We start from the raw sequence: 4,164 nt of genomic DNA, 5'->3' as shown, positions 1-4,164 counted from the left end.
CATTCAATATTATTAAGAAAGCAATTCTCTCCAAGTTGTTTTATAAATTCAATGTAATGCAATCTCTGTCAAAATTCCAGCAAACTTTTTTCATAGAAATTGGCATGCTGATCCTAAAACTTTATACAGAGAGACAAAGGACAGAATAGAAAGACAATTCTGCAAAAGAACAACAAAGAGGACTTAAACCACCCAATTTCAAAACTTATCATCAAAACTATAGCTAAAGTAATGAAGACGGTGTGATATTGGCTGAAAATAGACATACATATCAAGGAACAGAATGGAGAGCCCATAACAAAAATTTTACATTGATGACCAATTGATTTCCAAAAAAAAGTGGCCAGACACTTCAATGAGAAAAGGATGGTCTTTTCAACAAATGATGCAGGATGAATTGTACATCCATATTCGGAGGGGGGAATAACTTACAACTTGACATAGTTCATACAAAAATTAACTCAAAATGGGGGCACCTGGGTGTTTCAGTTGGTTGGGCGTCTGACTTCAACTCAGGTCATGATCTCATGGTTCGTGGGTTTGAGCCCCGTGTCAGGCTCTCTGCTGATAGCTCAGAGCCTGGAGCCTGCTTTGGATTCTGCTCCCTCTCTCTCTGTTCCTCCCCCACGTGCTCTCTGTCTCTGTCTCTTTCTCTCTCTCTCAAAAATAAATAAACATTTAAAAATTTTTAACTCAAAATGCATCATAGACTTTAATGTAAAATTTAAAACTATAAAGCTTCTAGAAGAAAACATGTAAGCAAATCTTTGTGACCTTCAGTTTAGACAAAAATATCTTAGATATACACCAAAATCATGATCCATAAAGTAATCCATAAAAAATTGACCATCAGACTTCATCAAAATAATTTACGCTTCCAAAGACACTGTTAAAAAAAAACAAAAAGACAAGTACAGATTGGGGGAAATACTTGCGTATTATTTATTGATAAAGGACTTGTATCCAGAAAATAAAAGAACTCTTACAACTCATACTAACACAGCCCAATTTTTAAAAAACAAATGATTGCAAGAGATAGATCACCAAAGAAAATATACAAATGCCTAATAAGTGCATGATGAAAAGATGCTCGTGCAGAAAGGAGTTAACGTGGCAAGCCTAGAACTGTTATCCTTAGAAGTCCTGTCTGTGAGGATTACCACTGGCTAAGAACTTGGAATTCAGGAGCGTTCTGAGCATTTCCTGATAACAATGGCTCGCTGTGCCGAAAACCAACAATGTGGTTCATGGTGAACATCTGCTTTTCTTCTGGGAACGCGAAATTTCGGTACATGTGAAGTAGGTGGTACCCACATGGTAAGCCCCCAGTAAAAACCCTTGGCCCTGACTCCCTCATGAGATTTCCTGGCAGACAATATTTCACATCTGTTGTCACAGTTCATGGGGGAATTAAGTACATTCTGTGCGACTTCACTGACAGAGGACTTTGGGGAACCTACACCTGGTTTCCTCCAGATTACACCCTTGCTCCTTTGACCTTTGATGACTTTGCTATGAGTCCTTTCACTGTGATAAATTGTAGCCATGAGTGTGACTTCAAGCTCAGTTTTGTGAATCCTCCTAGCAAATCACAAAATCTGGAAGCAGCCCTGAACACAAGGCATGACGTCAATAATCACTAGGGATACGCAAATGATACCCATAAGGAGATTCCACTTCCATCCATTAGAATGGCTATAATTCAACATTGTCACTGAGGATATGGAGAAAGGGGAGTCGTCATATATTGCTGGTAGAAGTGTAAAATGGTACAGCTGCTTGAGATAAGAAAATTTGGCAATTTCTTAAAAAGTTAAAAGTATACTTATCATATGATCCAGCAGCTCCACTCTTAAGTATTATTTAAAAGGGTGGGTGGCTCAGTTGGTTAAGCGTCTGGCTTCAGCTCAGGCCATGATCTCACGGTTGCTGGGTTCGACTCCGCATCGGGCTCTGTGCTGACAGCTCAGAGACTGGAGCCTGCTTCTAATTCTGTGTCCCCTTCTCTCTCTGCCCCTCCCCTGTTCGTGGTCTGTCTCTCTTTCTCTCTCTCAATAATAAGTAAATGTTAAAATAAATAAACAAATAAATAAATAAAAGAGAAAACTGCAGGCCCAGCATGCTGTCACTTAAACCAAGTCCCCAAACCAGAGCTTAATACCCAATCTAATTGCAGTTTTAACTTCTCCTAAAAATGTGGCCTTAACTGGCCAATATAAAGAATTGTTCCTTCCATCAGCACCAATAAGTCTGTCACCTGGGTCCTCTCCATCCCCCAGAAGAAGATGAGATGATCTGCATGATAAGATACCTTGCTTCTTGCTCTCCCCTCCCCCCAGAGAGCCTCAGCTAGAACAATCCTTTTCTCTTACTGATAATTTTCTTGCCCCTCCCCTCCATCTGTAAGAAATTTCCAGCTCTCAGAGCACCTCTCTACTTGCTAGACGGGGTGCTGCTCAATTCAGGAATTATTTAATAAAGCCAATTAGATCTTCATATGTACTCGGTTACATTTTGCTGTTTGACAGATGTGGTGGCAGCAAGGTGGTCAGAAGCGAAGTTCCCAAAGCATTCAGGGACAACAAGAGACACAGGTGTGATACCTGCAAACCTTTTGTATTCACTTTCTCAAGTTTCTAAGGGCTGTAGGTGAGCTGCTCTTAATCTGAGCTCTACTGTTTTGGAGTCTAATTGGCCTTCCCCTACAGAATGGGTCAGCTTGAGCTGACAGACAACTGACAGGCGGTTCTGCCCAGATCCACCTAAGCTGGTACCTTTGTCTGGAGCCCAGGTGTTCTGGCAGCTGTGCCTGGAGCCCCAGTGAGGTGGTGGAGAAGTACCCCCCTCCCCCACCTCCCCAGCCAGCCCCTAGCCCTCAGGCCACAATTCCCCAGGTTGACAGCCTCAGCAAGGTTCTTGTGGTGTGCACAAGGCCATCTTACGACCAGGACACATTACTGCTAACATATTTAGGCACACATTTGTCTTGTCTTGTGTAAATAAAGACTACTGCTAGCAGGGTCATGGAGGCCCCAAAGCTGAAAACCCAATGGACACCAGTCAAGCATTTAAAAGTTAAGAGTATTCCCCACCTCAAGAAGACTCCTGTGATAGGATGAGTGGTCATGGAATGGGTTAGAGTGACACTAAGTCACCCACCAACCTTGAGAAAACTTCCATGCAACAGGGTACACCGTTGCAAAACATGCAAAATCCCCAACCCTGCAGCCCATACCCTTTCAGGTATTAGTTTGGCTCTGAGAAACCCAAAGCCTTAGCTAATGGGATCTTTAAGTCCTAAAAGGTCAAGTGTGTTACTTTCCAGCACACCTGCTTATTTTATGTCTAAGAACAATAGTCCAAGGAGCTTCAAACATCCAGCAAGATAAGAATTTTTTTTTACTAAAAATAACCTAGAAGTGCAGTGGCCATCCATTCTGGGGGAAGTTCCAATTAGACAAGATTGTTCATTTAAGAAGTACACTTGAAGGTTCCCAAATTAACGAGTAGAATGGGGTGCCCGTTTTAACGGGTACCCAGAAGCCTCCAAAAGACTTCAAGATTCCAAAATCATCTCATTGAAAGATGTATTACAAAGGCTAATAAAAAAATTAAAAACACAAGAGCTACCTAAGACAAAAGACAATCAGGCTGGCATAACTCCTACTGCTCCCCTCTATCTGAGGCTGGTATCCAGGCATCTTCTTGTCAATTCAAGACATTAGAGGTCACATCCTCCACAGGCCTGGCTGGACCAACAAAGGAACACACAGGCCTAGGTTCTAGGGGTAGGAGTGCTAGCTTATCATTCAAAGGAAAGGAACCCTAGGAGGAGTGATCAGCACTGGCCTAGACATATAATCACCAAATGTACCCAATGAAACCTCTAACATCAAAAATAAAGGTTGTTTTTTCTTTTAGATTCCAAGCCTCTTAAGTTGGAAAAGCCCTCTGAGCGACTGCATGAAGTGACACCAGCACCTGCTTACAAGACTTCATGGGCTTCCAATCAACAGCTTCCACCTTCATGGGAGACCCCAAGTGTTGCCTTTAAAAATTCTCACTTTGCAAACCATCAGAGAGTTCAGGATTTTAGGGCATTAGCTCCCTGTCCCCCTGTGTGGTGCCACCCTAGTAAATAGTTTGTCTTTCTCCACTGCAAAA

At 42.1% G+C, this 4,164-nt stretch overlaps 1 long non-coding RNA gene across 1 annotated transcript; it reads left to right on the top strand.

The window, feature by feature from the left end:
• The first annotated feature begins 1,187 nt into the window (after positions 1–1,187).
• Positions 1,188–4,164, top strand: LOC115276831. The gene is made up of 2 exons (XR_003902110.1): positions 1,188–1,317; positions 3,922–4,164. It is a non-coding gene; the product is annotated as an uncharacterized LOC115276831 (long non-coding RNA).

Source organism: Suricata suricatta, chromosome 13 (assembly GCF_006229205.1).
Source record: "Suricata suricatta isolate VVHF042 chromosome 13, meerkat_22Aug2017_6uvM2_HiC, whole genome shotgun sequence".
In the NCBI taxonomy this organism is placed as follows: Eukaryota; Metazoa; Chordata; class Mammalia; order Carnivora; family Herpestidae; genus Suricata; species Suricata suricatta.
Note: the sequence above shows the minus strand (reverse complement) of the source record. Positions and strands in the feature narration are given on the sequence as shown.